Below are 19,640 nucleotides of genomic sequence, written 5' to 3'. Positions count from 1 at the left end.
AAGAGAAGTTGGTCAATAGTTGATATTTTTGGGGCTGTGCAATACAGACATGCATTTATGAGCCACATAAACATGCCAGGTGTCTTTGTTGTAAATCCTTGTACAGCTACATTTATTTCTTTTCTGACCCTGTTTCTCCCTTATGAAACTACACAACTACTTAAGAACATAAGTAAATACAGCTAGGAATTTACCATGAAGAAAATCCAAATGAAACTCTTTCCAGATTCCAGCTAACTTCCCCTGCGCATGAACAAATCCCTTCAGTGGATGAACCCCTGTGCATCTGAAAGCTGCTGAGACCCTCAAATGCAGGAGGTAAGCCATATGCATTGCATGCTTGCTTTAATGAAATGATTGATTTATTGGTCACAAATTCCTCAAAAGATTTTGTTTTTATTCCCTGGGTTCTTATCAGGGAGCTCCTCACATCAGTCAAAATCATGACTGTCATTCAGTACAGGACAGCACAAGTCAGAAGGCTTTCCCAGTGCCCCCCATTAGCAGGGAGCCTTTCCCTACCCCTTGTGTAGGTCCCCTGTCTGGGCACAGTTATCCCTTCGTCCTACAGCCGTTTCCTTCCTTGAATAGGACGAGTGCCTTCCTAATGGAGCTCAAGTGCATTCATGGCACAATAGGTCATTCCTGGCTCACTTGATTTCTTTTCAGCTCGCAGGACAAAAAGGGACACGGTTACACCATTTGCTTACATTGGTAGGTAAAGAAAATCTTAAATGTCGCATGAGTCACTTGCACTCAATTAATTTCTGCTTGTGTTATTTATTCATGTTTAAGATATGACTTTTATTCTATATGTGACCTTCAGCAATGGAGCTGATAACAAGAACATTGCTTTGGAAAAATGAAAGGTTAAACATTAACCAGAAAAATAGTTCTAAGACAAACATTTTGAATGTTTTCTTTCATCGTATTTGGAAGTAACTTGTCGCTTCCCCTCTTACTGCCTCCCCAACATGACTGTTGTGCTGCCGCTCCTGACATAGAGCTTGGCAGATGCAGTAGTCCCCAGGCTTGTATCACCGTGAGATGGACTCTTCCCAGACTACTACAAATCAGGCAGGTCTTTGAGCTTAATTAGCTTTGCGTTAACGATTTCTGCTCTTCCTCATCTCTCAAGAGGCACAGCTGAGAGATCAGCCCCCCACCACCACGCTCTGAGGTAGGGCCTCATCTCTGCTTCACTTTCTGCACCCTGTTTCCTGTGGGGAGGGAAGAAATACAAAAAACAAAGTGGGCTGGGAGTGGGGTGAAGCACTGTCCAAGTTTCAGAGACACTGTAGGAGTCTGTAGCACTGATTGAAGCAGATGTCTTTTTTCTCTGCTATCCACAAGCTTCACTCAGGCATAACCACTATTCCCAAGGATTTTAAATTTAGTTAACATGTGAGTCAACCACAGGGGAATGTTCTTTGCATCCCTGGTGGCAATAAAAAATATGTAACATTAAAAAAAGGACAGAAAAAAGAAAATTGATCTCTGCTTTCAAGTGCAGGTGACCTATTTACCCCCAAACCAATTTGACAAGACAACCTTGTTGAGCTCCAACTGTGCTCCAAAGCTACTTCTGCTGTAAGGTAGTCTCTATTCTCAGTTATTGCAACATTAATTATGGAAAAAACAGTAAATTGATGATGTTCCTTCTGCTCCCACCCATTTTTAGAAGCCCAGAACATGGAACATTCATATCTTTTATGCAGTAAAGCAGACTAATTGCCTCTTGTTTGGTTAATTTGAGTAGCAAAAATAAACCACCAAATGTAAAGATGAATGAAACAGCTAAGATAAACCCAGAGCCAAACAAACATAGACAACAACAAACTAGGTGGCTGGAAAAGGGTAACTTCTGCTTCAGGAATCTTTCTGGGTGGTCGAGGCTCTGTTTCAACACATGGCAGGCCAGGGTCCTGGGTGCAGGGCTGCTGGCCAAGCCAGGCAGCAGAGACATCCACTGGCCCCATCTCCTGCTGACTCTCACCCACCCTTCCTGCATGGCTGATGCCTCCATGATGTCCTAGGGTGTTCAACCTGCCCTTCCCCAGCACAAAGACTGCTCTGCTGGCAATGCTGCAGTCTGCCTGGGAAAAAAATAAATAAATAAAGATGAACGAATTGGAAACAACAAAAGCAATAAAAGCTATAATCATCCAACAGATAACCCAATCATCTTCATTGATTCTAGATGGCACGCTCTTGAAATCAAAGCTCACTGACACTTATAGCCCTTAATACCACTGGTAATTGGTAATGGATTGGTAAAACAGTGCCACATTGGTAAAACAGTAAAACTTGTTTGTATATCTCACATGTGTTCAGTCCATAAAGATCTGTTGACCAAGTGATGCGTTCTACTAAAGAATGACACCAGGTATTACTGTGCTGTATGAACAGAGATTTCCTTTCATCAGTACTTATTTTGCCATATTTCATTTTTATTAAAGGTCCTCTTGTCCTCTGTCAAGGTATTAGGTGAATAGAAACCTCCTGGTCTTCTTCCCTGGGACAATTTATTATTTCATAGAATTTCCTCAGGTCTCCCACTATTTATGATTCCCACAAGGTAATCGTTGCTGGGATAACATGCCAGCTCCTCCAGTGTGGCTGCCGGAGCTACAGCCAGACAGAAATCTCCTGTAATAATCTCTTCCTAGAATATTCACAGCCCAGGTCCCAACCCCCTAAAGCAGGCTTGGCTTGAGGCAACCAGGGCCTGAGCCCACCACAGTGAGCCTTGTTCCTGCCCTTCTGGTCTAACCCTCTCCCTCCCTTCTCTCTTTCATCTCTCTCACTGGGCTCCCTGTAGAGCCCCCCTTCTCCAGCCAGACAATCCCTTCCTGTCGCCTCCCTGGATGGACTTCTTCATTTTTTTCTTAGCCAGCTCCCCTGGACAGACTCTTCGTTTCTCATTGACTTGCTGCTCAGTTGAGGTTTCTTGGCCTGGGTCCCAGGGTTCCTGCCTTAATCCATCCCTTCAAAGAGATTTGGATAAGTCTGGATAAGCTTCCAAGCCTCTGGATGCTTATTCAAAGCGTGAGGCTGGGGGAAGGGGAAGCATCTCTGAAGGAAGCCAGAGGCCAGCTATGTACAGTCAAGCAAACTGTTGTGTTTTTTTTTCCTGAACCAGATACCCCCCCAAATCCCTCAGCACCTGTGTCAGAATCTGCATTTATGTTACAAAAAAATGCAAACTCCATCCCGAAACAACACCCCTGAACATTCTGACAGCATTATGATGGGCCAGCATCTCATCAGGGTGTCTGTTGCAAAACTGAAAACTGGGATTCATTCCTTCAGAAGACCTCAGATGTGTTTATACGTAGCGCTGGGTATTTTAGGGGTGACTCACTACAGGAGCCCTATTGAAACTAAGAAATGAAATGAATTGCGGTGAAGAGGTATGAGCACAGCAACAGAACACACAAAAATGTGAGGCTGGATTCTCCAGCCTGTTGGTGTGGTGTGGGCTGTATCTCTGTTGCCAGTCACTGCCTCTGGAGGCACAGGAAGGGTTAAGCAGATGCAACATCTGGGCCCAGGAAGAAATCTCTTCTGTACCCTCCTTCCTCCTTCTCACTCTGACATTACAGATGGACTGAGAAAGAGCTATTTGGAACTGTTTCTTTATGTGTTTTGAGTGGTTCTGGTCCTGTTTCGAAGGTATTGGCACCTGCCATGAAAATCACAACATTTATTAGAACCAGATTTCAGCCCCTTTAGAACCCAAACCAGCATTTGCTCAAACACCACAATTATTTCAGTCCTCCCCATCAGTCTCTCAGCATTTAAGATATGTTCATTCATGGTTCAGTTTCCTTCTCAAAACACTTGCTTTGGTGAAACTCTATTTTCCATCCGATTGAAGCCCAGTTGTGTCCTGTGCATCAAAGGAACAACTTACGGCAGCTTTAGGAAAACCACTATCTGAAGTCAGTAAATCTTTGTATATGCTACAACTGCCTTAAGTCAGGAAGCAGTGGGTGTGCTCAAAACAACACATAAAAATAAAGACTGTCAGTGCCAGGAACGCAAATTTATTTTGGAAGAAAACATGGGGGGCATTCCATGCAGGAAGAGATGAAAATATGTGTCAGCCTACAGAGCCTGCCAGCACTTTGGCATACACGTGCCGGCTGGCCAGGGAAAGCAGATCTTCAGCTGGAGGGAAGGAGGGATGGAGATCCTCATGCTCTGCTCATATTCGTCTCTTTTCCTTGCAGCAGAGCACCTAGTGTTCCTCTGTGCTCTTTTTGCACAGATGGGTGTTGAATGGTTCTCAGGGCCCGGAGGGGATTTGGCCACTGGCTGCGCTGAACTCCTGGACTCATTTGGGAATCTACCCTCATTTTTCCGTGAGCAGAATGGGTGTTGTCACAACCAAACCCTTACACGTTGATCACCCTTTGACCCTAAAACAACATCAGTGTCCTCAAGGAAAAGGGCATCTATCAGTCCCCTAGAAAAGCCTTTACAGCATGTGATGCTGGAATCATTCCATCAAGGCCAAGGATATTTCTATTCCTTGCTCTGCATGTGTAAATTAAAAGGAGAGGTTATTGCTCTCTGTTAAGTGTCACCTAGTTATCAACATACTTCTTTATCTTGTTGCTGGTTTTCCTGTTAGTTAGTGTGCAAAACAGCAACAAAAAAATATTCAGAGGTGTGTGTCCATACAAAGAGACATCTTTATCCAGGAGCTATCACAGGTTTTGAGGCACTGTGCTCCTAGGAAAGAAATTCAGTCCTCTGACCAGCTCCCTACTACAAAAACAGTACCTTTTTTAAGCCATGAAGACAGACAGACAGATCTTGTGTTGACCTGTATTGGTGTGACTTGTGTATCTACTTGTCGCTAATGCAGGTTACAAAAGCAAATCTACTCCGTATCCAAATGTGCCTGTGAAACCAGCTACATAAAACCTTTGTGGGATCAGAAAGAAAGACACACAGGAGAATTCTGCCAAACAAGAAGGTCCTTCTTGTTCAGCTCTTGCTCTCTGGCTTCCCTAGTGCTACCCTTTCCTTGCTGAACCAGAATTGCCTTTTCAAGGGCAGAGAAATAATCCATGCAGTTAGGCAGACTTAGGAAACCTGAACTGCACAGCTTAATTCAAGTGATCATGGCCATGGTGGCTGTCTGCTGTCAGGTATTTGAGCAGAAAGCACAATGATCACAGCACAGCTTGTAAGAGCGGGGACAACACAGAGAAGTTGGTCTGGCTAAGACTGACTTTTCCCTAAGAGGGAGAGCAAAGTGCTGTCCCCTGGAGCCTTTTAACTCTGAAGCTTACAATAATAATGAAATCTCCATGGGCCCAAATGTGCCTCCCACACACATCTCGGATAGGGTCTTACCACACAAGGAGCCCTGCTGAAATTAATGGGCTGTGTGTGGATTACAAGAGGCTATTTGGAACAACTGAGTGTGATCTCACAGGCATTTTCCCACTGCTGTTCCCACCGTCCCATCCAGTGTACCTGGCTCTAAATTTACCCATGTGTCTCCATCAAGGAATGAATGCATGAAACATGGGAAGGGAGAAAGAAGCATTTATACGGAGAAGTACGGTCTGGTGGCCAAAGTATGAACCTGAAGGCTTGGTTTCCAGCGTTGTCTCTCTCACTTGACTCATAGCCAGACACAGCCATGCCACCTGGCCTCCATCCCTTCCTACAACACAGCATAAAGAGCCCAGCATCCAGTACAACATCGTGTCACCCTGTGCACAGCTCCACTGACTGCAGGTTTATTGCTCGCTGCAGGCACAGCCCTGGGCTTGGGCAACGTGGCTGTAGCTGCACAGACGGCCACGGCGGCGCATCTATGCGTCATGGGACTTTTCCTGTTTGCTTTGTCCCCAGGGTTATTTCTGGGTGGGAGGGAGGCTGCAGTGTGATGTCAGTGTGTAAACAGGGAGAAGAGTGTCGTCAGGGCTCGGGGGTGGAGATAAAGAGATGCCGAGTTCGCCTGTGTGGGGAGCAGGAAAAAAAAAAAAAACAGCTGAGATAAGGAAACATAATGGAGATGGCAGCGAGGCCACGGGGGAGGCTGCTGTCCCCATGCGAACGGTTTGGGAAAACAGTGCACCGCCTTCCATTAATTCCCCTGATTAAAACGGAATTAGTCGTTAGGTGTCGGGGACGGGCAGCTGTTTTCAAGGAAGCCCTGGCTCCACCAGGTCCTTCCTCGCAGGGCAGCGGCGGCTCTATCTGGAGGTAAACGTCAGCGAGGCACGGAGCCGGCCGACGCTTGTCCTCCTCCTGACAGGACCTGGCCAATGTCCTGCTGCTGAGGGTCGTGGTAATTTACATCCCTTCTGTGTACATTAACTTATCTGCAGCGGGGCTGGCGGGGCTCGTTCAGCCAGCCTGTCTCCTCCTCGGGCTGGGAGACTTTTCCTGCCTGTGGGACCCGGAGCAAGAACCGGCTCCTGCCAAGTTCCTGAGCCGGACGAAGAACAACAAACAGCGCCGAGGAGCCGGCGGCTGTCCCACCGGCCTGGCGACATCACCCGGCGGGGAAAGAGGAGCAAGGCGGTCTGCACCATGACACCCCAGCTCCCTACTGGTCTTGTTCCTTAGCAGCTCCACTGGTTGCTTGTCACTGGTGGTTCCCCAGTGCTCTGTGCCCTTCTGTTTGCCTCAGCCCACTTGGGAGGTTGTGTCACATAGCAAGAGATGCTCCCCCCTGGCTGTGAATTTTGGTGGTCTGAATGTTGTGACTGCCTGCACGTGTAGACTTGGAGGGATGCTAAACTACAGGTACACAGTTAACAGCAAATCTGCTGTGGAAACTAGTGTCTTTTAACAGGAAGGAGTGGAGATGCCATGTGTGTACTCCTCTGGGCAAAGCTTTCTCTAAAGAGCAGGATGTTACCACATGTCCATGGTATGAATATCCCTGTCCATGGTATATGTCCACATGTCCATGGTATGAATATCCCTGTCACCCCAACATGTACTGCTGAATGTTATTAAACATCCAGCAGCATCCCAGAAAGTTTTACCCTTCTGCTTAAACAGTGTTATTAGTACGATATGTATAGATCAACAAATTAACATGGAATCCATTCACCTCTGGTCCTACATGAGTAACATAGTCCTGAATGATTAATGGAATGCACTTCTGCACCAAGGTTTTCATTTAGATGCTGTGTTTTCATTTGCAGCGTATCATAGCACCCATCCTAGCCACTCACCTTCCACATAGCTGCCTGCTCAGGAGAAGAAGCATTGGCCAAGGATATCCCTCATCACCGCTTTCTGTAACTGTGGAATTCCTGTGAGAAGGGAAATGGCTGGATCATAGCTGGGAGACCTTTATTACCCCAAACTATTTCATGTTCAGTGAAAATTGTAAGGATTCACAGAATCACAGAATCACAGAATTGTAGGGGTTGGAAGGAACCTCTAGAGATCATTGAGTCCAACCCCCCTGCCAAAGCAGGCTCCCTACACCACGTCACACAGGTAGGCGTCCAGGCGGGTCTTAAATATCTCCAGAGAAGGAGACTCCTGTGATACTTGGGAAGTTCACTGCCCAGCCAACTGTGTTCTTTATTCCATTTTGACTTAAAACTCACTAATCTGTTATAAATTCAGGCTGTGCTCATATGCTCTCATTTTAAATCAGGTTCAGCCAACAAAACAGGAGGAAATCTTCCTAGATTTTTCTTCACTTTGTTCCGAGGGTGATAACAAAAGAGAATGGTCTTTTCTATGGAAAGGCTGACAGGTTTTTTCCACGTGAAGGACTTTCATTGTCAGTTTTATTCTGAGATCACAAACACTTGAGTCATGAAGCGCATCCCTTCCTTCAAGTATTTCCAAGTCATCGTCTGCCTCTGTATGTTGCTGTGTTTAAATCAGACTTTATGAGTTCTACAGATGGGCAGGAACAGGGCCATGGACACCCAGAGCCAGAACAGAAATAGAAGAAAACGATCAGCTCAGAGCCCAAGCAGACATGGATACGTGTTTCCCTCTGGAAACCACCAGTAAACATCAAGGAACAGATTTAACCACATATAACTGGGTTTGAACAAGTGTCACTTGGGTTCTCCTCTCTTGAAACTCCAGAAAAGATAGCAAAAAGGCTCTTTGTTTTCTTACTGAATATCACACAGTTCCAACCAATTATCGTTAAGAAATAGTATCAGAAAAAAGCTAACAACCTCACCTAGCCTACATAGCTGTTTTTGTTTATTTAAGAATACCTGAAGATTTTACATGAGCTTTAGAAGACAACTAGTAACTAATGTCAATGGGATAGTTATAATATATATGTGTATACCTCTAGACCTCTGTATGACCAAGATAGAGTATAAATGTTACTGAAAACATGCAGTGTCAACATTCTTCCATCAAAACTCCAATTAAACTCTACTTTTTCTTCGCATTGCCCTCCCTTCCAGAATCATGTGTTTACATGACAGGCTCAGCTTTTATATCTTAGTATTTGCAATGGGAATCCTGAAAACATGTTCCTGTGGGCCACTACATCAGCATGCAAAGGAACAGATCCATTCTTAGAATAATTAAATGTCTCTTGGTCTTTGAGAACATCACAATTTGAGGTTATGAATATCATGGTACATTAGCACCATTTTCTATTAAACCATGAATGTCCATAAAAGTTAATCTCTGCATGCTTACAAGCAGGGAACAGTCTCAGCAACCCCTGTTCCTTTCCCGTCCTGCTTGTGATGCTGGGAATCATGAATATGCCTTGATCAAGTCACACATCTGATGAGATACTGAAGACTGATTCTCATCCTTTGATTCTTTATTTTCATTTTACTATAAAAGACCCTTATCTTCATCAAGGGGGAGCAGGAGTTCTTCCATCAGCACACACTGCAGAGATTGCTTTGGCTCTGATGGGAGCTTGTCAACTTTCATCACTTGTCAATCTTATGTACACCGACATATTTGCATAGACCTGTTGATTTTGCACACAGTACCAGCTGAAATTTGAAGCTTTCCAAAAGTCATAGAAATGAAAGAACATTTCTGTCTGAAGTGCTTTCATGGCAAATATCACAAACCTCCTCAAGAGCATTTGTAGTTGGATCACTGGCAGCTGGCTTTTGTTGTTGTTGTTGTTTTCTTTTCTCTCTCTCTTTCCTCTAGTGACATTGCCAAGCTGTGTTCTAATCTGCTGGGCATTGGGGAAACGAAACAGAAAAATAACTGAAGGGCTTTTGGTAAACTTGAATTTCTCTGAGGCAAGGACTTGTGCTGTGAAGCAGTCAGAAATCCAAAAGCTTTCTCCAAGTGCTTGCTCTTTGCCATCAAGGGGGCTATGTCATTTCTTTGAAGCAGGCTCTATTTTGATGGGCAAAACACCAAAGGATGACGTAAATCTCTAAGGACGATTACTTGGGTCCTGTGTCCGGCTTATTCTCAAAAAATGCCTTGACAATCTTCAGAGCTGCTGCTCTTTTGTCTGACAGCAATGAAAACAAGAGAGATGTTGCTGGTCAGACAGCAACTGAATCAAAGGACAGGCATTGGGCAAGGGAAAAGTTCCATGTGAAGTTTTCTTGTCCTTGATACAGTTTGTCCTTTCTTTTTGTTTTTTGGTCTGGGGAGGTTTTCAGATAGAAGTGCAGACTTGGTGGATGCTATGAAATAAGTAAATAATACATATTTAGTCTTCATCTGACACTGGAAGCATAACACCCTCTCCAAGACATCAGTGGTCTTCAGGGCTGTTGCTCATGTAGAGCTGATTGCTTCTGCTTGGATTTTGTAGCTGCCAAAGCACACTCAGGAATGGCAGTGACTCTGTCTCTTCACCCAGTAAGCTTTAGATTCCTAACAATACCCTCCTACTCCTCACCATTCCCGTTCCCAGTAAAAAAAACACCAGATGACAGTCATAATGCGTAGGTTCTCCACGCAGGCCAGAGAAACATGGAGGTCATTAAGGTTATAAATTTGACTGAAAGTCTGATGGGAGGCCAGTAGAAAGTTCAGTGGACAAATATGACAAAACTGGAGTAGCCTCAGCAGTTGAGAAAATGCAGGACCACTTTCTGCACTCACTAATTTTCCAAGGGCTTTCTACATATGGCCTGGCTTTTTAGCCTGGCCAGGAAACGGCATAGGCATGAATAACTGAAACCAGACAACTGGTTGCCAGGGTTGGAGAATATATTTTGACCAGCTGCAAATAGAAGTGGGTGTTACTCTTACTAAATCTCTTCAATAATCATAAATTCAAGAATAAAAAAGAAAACATGGCACATTACTGGGAATATCCATGAAGACTATTCCATGACATAGGGAGAAAATCAGAAATGCTGTGGCAGAACATAAATTCCAAGGGATGTAAAATAATAATGAAACATTCTTCTGCAAGTATGTTACTAATAAGGCAACAAAGGAAAGAATTGATCCAAACTGCTTGTGGGATTTTTTATTTCAATCTTCATTAAAAGCGTTGACTGTGATCAAATGTCTAATACATTTAACACTGTAAGCAAAGAAGCTATTGGTTGAAAGTCATTAGTATGACCGAAAGTCATTAGTCATTAGTCAGGGGTGAAGTGGAAAATGGCATATTGTTACCCCCTGCACAGATAGATATTGTCAAATCAGTTTTGCCTGATACAATTCACTCCAACAAATTTGGAAAGTCAGTGAGATCTGAAAAGAATGACTGAAGTTATAGATTACAAAAAAAGAACAAATATGGTACTTGTTTTTATAAGAAGTCCCAGAACAATAAATTGCCTGCCTGCTTGATTTTTAATTCCAGAAAAATAAGAGAACAAAATGCTATAGCCAAACCACCAGATGACAGTCAGAATGCGTAGGAGATAACTGGTGCAAACACTAGCCCTGCACTAAGCTCTACTTGATTTTCATGTCGAGCAAGATATGGGCCTTTCTGAGTTGATGTCACATATCTGGTTGCTAACAAGGCTTTTTGGCATTGCCTGTATTATATTTTACCAAGAAAATTCTAAGAAAGCATGAAGTAGTCAAAGCTACTGTAAGGCAGGTGCTCAGACACTTGGAAAACTCTACTAAGAAAGTAGCTGGAAATAAGGAATTGCCAGACTGGAAAGTTTGTTTGACTGCAGTTCCACAGGGGTCCGTCTTAGGTCAACATTTTTATTAAAACTTGGAAAACATCAGAAGGGATTTCTCACTTCTTGGAAGAGACTGGAAACATTGTAGGAGACTAGATCGGAACTGAAATGGTTGTTGTACATTGGATAAAAAAGCAACAAAAAACATTATTACAATATTATCAGTAAGGACTGGAGTAAAGTATTCTAGACAGAAATGTATTCTCAGCTCTCCAAATGTAAAGGCAGGTGGGGAAACTGAAGGGACAACAGTTCTTCCAAAAAATGAACTGGGAAAAAAAAGGGGGGGGGGGCGGGGGGGAGGGCGCACATTGATGATGAGTCAGTTTTATGATGCTAATTGAGAAAAATAAAATAAAATCATCTCCAAATTATGGAAATATTGGAAAGGGAGTACGTAAGGCTTAAAGAGATTTTACTCTGCTCAGCACCTACAAAGCATCTGCCAAAGAAATGTGTCCGTACTAAGCACGTCTTTCATAAAAGATTGGGAGTAACTGGGGAAAGTCAATAATAACCAGAGGCTTTAACAACATTACCTGCAGAGAATGAATGAAGAAAAAAAAAATGGGTTATTTAGTCCAGAGGGGAGATACAGCAATACTTTTACATACATAAAATGCAGCATCTAATAAAGAATTAAAAAAATATATAAGTTCTTCATCCATTGCTGGTAGGATGATAAAATATGAGATCAAATTACAGAGTGGGATTTTCCAATCAAACACACAACTCACTTTTTCTGATGCTAAAAGTAGTTAAATGCTGATACAGATTGATAAAAATACCGTCAGGAATAATTTGGATGTTGCTCATCCTGACTGGTAGGCAAATCACAAAGATGACCTCAAGTTCAGGGGTCCCCACACTTTTGCGGGCAGTGAGGAACTCAAGAGCATCTCTAAACTATGGATGTTGTCATTGACCAACTCTGGTGTGTGTCCATCCCACCAAGGGTACTACATCTGATGTCAGCTCCACGAACACTTGTACACAAACAGGTGTACTGCTCTCATCCAGAAATGCTCATCTTGGTCACATTAGTCAACTGGTGAAGAATCATTACAGAAAGAAGGATGATTGGAACTGTCTGTCAGGAGTGCAGATCATCAGACTGGCAGGAAGACATTGAATAGCAGAGAGATAATTGATCCTTGAATGACTGGACAAATACAAGGTCCAACAACAGAAGTGTAGATTTCTACCTTGATTATTGGAATCCCTCTAAAAGGGACCCAGGTGTTTAGTACATTACCCAACCCCTGTTAACACTCTCAAGTGATACAAAAGTACCTTCAGGTCAGGAGTGCAAAATGTTGAAGAATAGTCCAAGAGGATGCAAATGGATGGTTGTTTTCTATCTATTGACAGGCAGTGACAGGCAGATCCATCAATGCCACAAGCATAGCTTCAGCTCACAGTCTTAGTCTCAATCCAAACTACACCATCTCTAATGCCAGTGAATATCCCTGCTCCTATAAATGTAGAAGCCACATTTCATCTTCCAATCAGATGCTGGACTGAGCAAAAGGATCTGTTCTATCTACAGTATGTATATAACCAATATCTACTCCACACTTCTTTCTTCCTGTTGCATGGCTCATTTTCTATAGAACAGATGTGCTAACACAGCTTCATTCAGAAGCAACATTTCTGACAATTCTAGGATGAAATACAAATATTCTGTTGGTAATAAAGTTGAATAAAATTATCCAATACGTAGATGTCAAGGCTGATATCTTTGTAAGCACTCTTAGGTAATTCCTTAAAAGAAGAGAGATCCATTATGACCTAATCTGCACTTTGTCACCAGTGTTGTTCCACTGTCAAGGTAAAGAACTGAGGAATGTCCAGAAACCTGTTATGACATTAATCATATTAAACAAGGCATGTGAACAACAACCACAATTAAACTGCAGCAATTGAAGATATAGGAAGCATTTACATTTTGGGAGACCATAAAGCGGTATGTTTTGCTTAGAAATCACACACACAGGTTGTGTCAGTCATTAAAACAGGAACTATATACACATCCTTCCTAAACTGTAGTCCTATCTCAAGAAGAATTTGTCTGCATCTCTAGGAAAGTGTCAGAGAATTAACAAGGTACTAAACCTTGACCCTAGTACAGAGCGGTATAGCATCCCCAAAGTCAGGTGAAGCACAAACAGACTGAATGTATCCCATAGCATCCACTTCTCACATATCCACCAGGAAGATGCATGCCCAATGGCCAAACTATTTCTTAGACTCCATGTTCAGACATCTCATGTCTCCCAAACTGCTCTTTAGCCACTGGAAATACTGATAGGCTGACAGGAATAACTGATTGTTAACACTGAGAAAACAGGCTATTCTTCTCCCAGAGAGTTCTGTGTAAGGAGTCTGAATAGCAAGGTCAAGATTGCTATCCAAATCTAGGGTTAATCAAGCTCAGCAAGCACAGGTATGTACGTAGGTCAAACCAGTGATACTATGCCACCACAGCACAACCCTGGTGACAGTCAGATGCTCTAAAGGTGTTCTGCCATTGGCTGTGTGATATGAACACATCTTAGATACAAACCTTCAATCACAATACGCAGTGATATTTTTATCTAGCATTCAGCCATAGTGCTGTTCACTGATTATGACTGAAAAGCTCTCCGCTTATGCTACTTTGCAACAGTTTCCAGGGTTAACAACTCAACAACCAACTTGTTCATAACCTTCTCTGAGCAACAGATGAGACCCTTACAAAGAGGACATGGGGAATTATTTGTGTGCACATGCTTTCACTTAGACACGCATCTGTGCAAGCCAGTAGTGAAACAGGAAGATTCATCAATTTCTCTATTGGCATTCATCTGATCTGTGAAGATGCTGTCCATTGCAAAATAATAGTAACAATAATAAGAAGAACAGCAATAAAAAAGAAAAGGTAAATTCAAGCATTCATTGCAAGTTTATCTGCAGTAGTCTCCTGTTACCAAGGCTTTGTTCTTTTCCTTACCGCTTTGAATAATTTGGAATGCACAAGAGAAGATATCAGCAATATACCAAAAAAGATAATGTTTTGCTTGACTTTCCTGTGCTTAAAAACCATAAAAACCTGTTGCTATTGGTGTAGCATTGAGCCATGGGTCAGACAGACCTGCTTAGCAGAATCAATGCTTTCCAGCTCCCCAGCTTCAAGGACACTGCTAACAATCTTTCTTCTCTGAGGTTAATCTGGCCTACTGCCACTGTAAACACAAAATCTCACTTACATGTTTGAAAGATTAAATATCTGATTAAAATTTCTGGCTGCTAATTTGTTGAACTTGGACATACGGGTAAATCTGAACTACACGATACTCAATTCTACGTGTTCAGAAGCAGGGGGAGAAGAAAAGAAGGAGGATGTCGTATTTCATGAAGCAGCGGGGAAGTCACATTCCAAATGAAAATCAAGATGGAGAATATGATTTAGCCTGTGGACAAAGCAAGAGGTGAAGTAAGCTTGGACAAGCTGTATTTCTTGGACTAGGATGCCTCTCTTCAACTATACTACATGTGAAGTCATTGCAGTCACCCAATGCCTCCCTTTGAGATGCTGCACCTGTTCTGAGCAACAGAACAGGTAAAGCCTTGCCAGTGGAAGAGACTAAGGATAATCTGCATCCGAGTCTAAATTCATCAAGGGACACCAATTAGTTGGCTCAGGTACTTAAACTACCATCTGAGCCCTGGTTCATCATACCCAGGAAATCTCAAACCTGGTTCTGCATTCTCCCCACTCCCTTATTCTCCCTACCTATTGCTCCAAGATTTGTCCTTACAAAGGGACCAGGGTGGGCCATCCCCTCTGACAGTCCTTGAAGTGGCTGGGGTGTGCTCAGTGGGCACTGCATGTCTGGAAACCTCAACAATTTTCTACAGATAATAATTACAATACAGAGTACAGATGACTGAATATTTTTTTAAGAAACAAACAGCACCTTCCTGGCTGCAGATCTTGCCCTTGCCAAACATTATAATTTGCCTATTGCAAGCTATGTTAAAGCCCAGATCTGTCAAACACCTGTGAAGGCTTATTAGGGGATGCAACCTCCAAGCATTATTTCTACCATATTTTCAGCAACAACATTCTTTTTCATCTCCTTACTCTTGCTTTTTCAGAGACTACTACCATGACAGTTGCTCAACAGCCACATTACCTCCTTCTTTTTCTGCATATCCATGGCAGAGCTTTGTTTTCCTTAAATGTCTGCAGATCCCTGGCATGTGATTTATCTGCTCAGATTCAGTACAGTGAGGACAGATGCTGAACAATCTTGACTCAGGCTGAACAACGACCAATTTGTCTTAATTGGTCAGTGAAAGCTCATTGCATCGCTTCTGTTCCCAGCATCAGGTTTCATTCAACAAAGGCAATGAGGCACATCTATGTACTTAAAGTCAGTAAGTGTGTTTTTGAATTGGGGCCTGGTTGTTCTTCAGAACAAATATTGACGTTTTCCCCCAAATCAGCTTTCCATAGCACATCTGTGGCAATAAACATCACTGTTAAAACTGGAAATGAATACACGAATGTGAAAACATCACCAAAGCCAATTAATTTGAGAGAATACTCCTGGCTGACATTTTATTCTGCCAACAGATGGCTGTGGGTAGTGACTGGGGAAAGCTTCTGTACAAGTTACACAGCAGGAACATTTCCAAGAGCTGAGGAGCTTGGGAACACTGGAGAACCCTTCACAGCCACTCCACCACCAGCAAGATGTGAGGCATCGTCTGTTAGGGGTCTAAGCATCCAGAAAATTCCTCCATGCAGAAAAAAATGGCACCCACTAATATTCATCAACACTTGCAGGATGTTTGTAGAGACCAATCCGTGGATGTGAGCACAGTGAAGTGGTGGGTGGTGTGTTCCACCAGGGGTGTCAGAAAAAGTGGGTCACCTATGCAGGCGCAGATAGTTACAAGTGTGGCATGCAGGTTCTTTTTCATCACTGGCGAGAATGCAGAGCTGAAGGTGGTGGCTATTTTGAAAAACAGCATGTGGTAGCTTAGAATTTGCTCTATCAAAGTGTTATTGAGCTCTTTGTGTCGGCTGTAGTTTCCATGGAGACAAATGGGTGGCACTACTATCAAAGCGACCTATGTATTTACACCTGTATGACATAAAAAGTGTTAGCAAAGCATGGCCAACAAACACCCTGTAACCTACAGATGCTTTTGCAATGGTAACCCAACAGGTAGTTCGCCTACAAGGATAAAAGGCACCACGGTTTTGCTACAGACTCCCCAGCTGAACGTTCAACAGCAAGTCTTGGAGGTTCCCATTCAAAAACAGGCCTACTTTTTCTTATTTTCCTTTGGCCCACATTCTTGCATAATAATCTCACATTTATCCCAGCCATTGAAAGACCCCAGAATGGATGGAGAAGCCTTGTCTTCTCTCTGTTGCAGAGCTGAAAAACACATTGGACTTTGCTGCTTGCAGCTGCACAGTGAGGGGGAACATGTGGCTCAGAGGTAGAACCAGAACCACACTTTTGAGTAAAATATGCAACTCGATAGTCTGAAAATATCATTGGCTGGAAGGCAGCCATTTACTTTTAAGAGTATTTGAAGTATGTTAACTACAGACCAAAAGAATACATTGTAAACACAACATACTAACTCTCTAATAGAAAAGAGAGGTTTTGTATTTACCTACCAGAGACATTTGATTATCAAGCAAAATTGCCTTGTGAAAAGAAAAGCACTTAATCACCTCATAGCCTTGAGTGCCAGCATACCACATATAACTTTAATGTGGTTGGTATCTGTTTAGAGGTCACTTAAAAGGTAACTATTTCAAAAAACGCATTCGTATAAACATAAGTTTTAATGCCTTTTGTGCGAAATACAGAAGCCTAGTCCTGAATGCCTGCGCTCGGAGTATTTTTAGCAAGATTAAAGGGGTTAATCCTGGTCAAATTCCACTTTGAATGCTTACACTCTGCCTACTTCAATTCTCCTGAAATTTCCACTGAACTCAATGTTCTCCTGGCTTTTGCCCTGGCATGTTGGTGTTACCTAAGTATGGCGGCATGGCTCTGCTGGGCATGCAGGGCCCTTGTAGGCTGCTCCACATGGACCAAGAGGCTTAGCCAGGCCTGATGTATGCCAAAGGAGAACATTTTGCCTTTAGTTTGATCACCATTTAGACACCCAGGGAATAAATGTGCTACACAAATAGGAAGTGCTGCTGCTATAAATACCAACAAGAAGTAGTTATATCTAATGCCTTCCTTTTCACTTCATGTTTTGGTGATAAAAAGGATTCTAATTAAGAATATAAACAGGTCTTTCACTTTTTGTTGTATACTTATCTTCCACATGTGCTTGTAATAATCTCCCTTCTTGCCAACACCATCTTGTAAATGAGATCCATATCTCAAGGGTTTATCCTGGTAAAATAAACTGAATTCAATAAAACCCATCTTCAGATATTCCACATGTGAGAGTTATTACTACACTAACATGCTACTGTTGCTTCTGTTACCTAGTGTTACAGATGCATTAACTTCTCCCCTTTTCTTGAGTTATGCTCCACTGTATATCTAAGATAAGAAAATGGAGTGCCTGGAGTCTGTTCAGTGTTATCGTATAACAAACAGTGACTTTTTTATTGAAGGAGCTCCACGAGCAATGCAGGTTTTATTGAAACTAATTCAGAGGGAAAAAAAATATTTAAAGATAAATGTTGAACTAAAAACAAAGTAAGCCACCATGTTATTTACCCCTTTTCTCTTCCTTTCCCTTCTCCTTCCCCCAGCTGCTAAATGCTGTGGGTGTGTTGTGCAGGGTTGTATAACATTTTGTTAAAGTCAGAGCTCAAAGGTTACAGTGGAGTCTGAGAACTGCACCCAATTAAGTTGGCATCAACATTTCCTGCCCCCTCATATTCATTCATTTATCAGCTTCCTTGCTTTGAGCACCTCTGTGGTGCCTGCAAGTTGGATTGTGCACAGGACAGACCTCAGAGTAAAACTAACAATTGTATTTGAGCTCTGTGGGGTTTCTTTTCTTTTTTTTGCCTAGATGACTTCTTCTAGTGGTCTAGCTTGAAATTCCTGCCTTGTTACAGTAAAAATGATCTGATCCACTTTCAGACAGAGCCTTCACTATGTGCTCCTGACCGAATTTCTTTCTCAAAAGAACATCCCAGGCATTCGATTCATTCATCCAAGCAAAGCTAGATACTTATTACATTATTTTGTCCCAGACCTGTGGGAATACAAGACCCATCCTCCATTTAGAAGAGTGTGCAGTGGGCAGCTGGGTCTTCTTCCAAAACCAGAGTGATGAAGATGTTTCTTAGATGGGGATCCCAGAACAAGAGCTCAGGCAAAGGTCAGTTTCATAGTTTCATAGTTTCGTGCGGGTTGGAAGGGACCTTAGAGATCATCGAGTCCAGCCCCCGGAATTCGAGCCTCTGTGTAGCAGAGCGGCACTTCTACCACTTGCGCCACAGGGGGGATTCGAACACCCGGGCCCCAGTGTTGCAAGGCGGCGTCTTTAACCACTGCGCCACCGGGGCACACTTGTTACAACTGTTCCTCCCAGGTTCCCATGGCCAAGCCTCCCTTCTCCATTTCTTTTCTTTAAAGTTTCACTTTCCCATTGCCTTCCCATCAGGGAATTCGTTGTGTTGTATCACAGCCATCAGATGGAAAACCAGTTTTGTTTGCAAAGACGTGGACAGACTGACAGCTCGGCCCTGAGACACACAGTTGTTTTGATTGGCAGCAAGAGCCTGATGTCCAGAATGACTCCAAATGATGAATTAGGAATACAACACCACGGCTCTCTTGAGATGGCCACAAAGCAACTCTTGACCCATCAGAAAAATAATTAGAATGATATTGCCAATCGCAAGGCTCCTTTTGCAACATTTATAGCAATGGAGGCCTCTCAGGGAAGATTTCCAGGAGCAGAGCCAAATTCAGAAATAAAAGCCAACTAAAGGAAGATTTACACCTCTCAAGAAGATAGCCAATAAGATTTCAAGGTGAATTATCAGACTTTGGCTGCTGAGTCACATTTCTCAGATTTTTCTCTTTTATTTTAATGAGGTGAACTAATGCTTTTTTTTTATTATTATTATTATTTTAACTCAAATAATAATGATAATAATAATAACAGAAACAAATACCAAAGAACCATCTAGAATCAGGGTTTCACCTCCAACAACCCTTGACTCTCATCTTTTATTTGCAAAAGCACACCCCTGCAGTGGGGTCAGCAACACTCTGAGCTAGGCAATGTCTAAACAGCACAGCGTAATGTCCATGCCCCAGAGAATTTGCGGTGTTTAGTTTTGGTAGGGAGATTCAAAATTAAAATTAAACAAACAAATAAGCATTAGAAATAAAAATAGCAATTTAAAATCAACTAGAATAGAATAACATTAAGAGTATGCTGGTATAACTGAGACCTAAGACACAGACAGTGTGGAAATGTACATACTGCCACACTTTCCCTCTGTTTTTCTAACATTTTGTTTGGTTT

The sequence above is a fragment of the Coturnix japonica genome, chromosome 2, assembly GCF_054131305.1.
Source record: "Coturnix japonica strain WE chromosome 2, WE-NBRP24, whole genome shotgun sequence".
NCBI lineage: Eukaryota > Metazoa > Chordata > Aves > Galliformes > Phasianidae > Coturnix > Coturnix japonica.
This window is presented reverse-complemented; position numbering follows the sequence as displayed.